Genomic DNA, 427 nt, shown 5'->3' with positions numbered 1-427 from the left:
ATAGATAGATAGATAGATAGATAGATAGATAGATCGACAGATAGACAGACAGATATAAGGACAAGCTGAAGAGTAACCTCTTAGCAGTGAAGATAGCTCACAACGCCTTTAAGCGATCAGTCTTGTGGCGAACAAAATGGAGATCATTGTGTTAAAATGGTATTAGAAACTTTGTTGCAGCCAGCATTAACACACTTAGGCAAAGGAGAAAAGTGGTTGCAAATATACCACCTGCTCTGACCTGTAAACCTCATATTTGCAAGATCTGTGGGTTTCTTTGTAAATCGTTGGTGGGACTTAAATGTCACATTCGACATAAGCATTATGACTGACAAAGAAGAAGTACGTTATCTGGTCCTCATATATTGAAATCAATGGGAGAGTCCATCATATATATATATATATATATATATATATATATATATAT

This window comes from Octopus bimaculoides, chromosome 11, assembly GCF_001194135.2.
Source record: "Octopus bimaculoides isolate UCB-OBI-ISO-001 chromosome 11, ASM119413v2, whole genome shotgun sequence".
NCBI classification, from domain to species: domain Eukaryota; kingdom Metazoa; phylum Mollusca; class Cephalopoda; order Octopoda; family Octopodidae; genus Octopus; species Octopus bimaculoides.
This window is presented reverse-complemented; position numbering follows the sequence as displayed.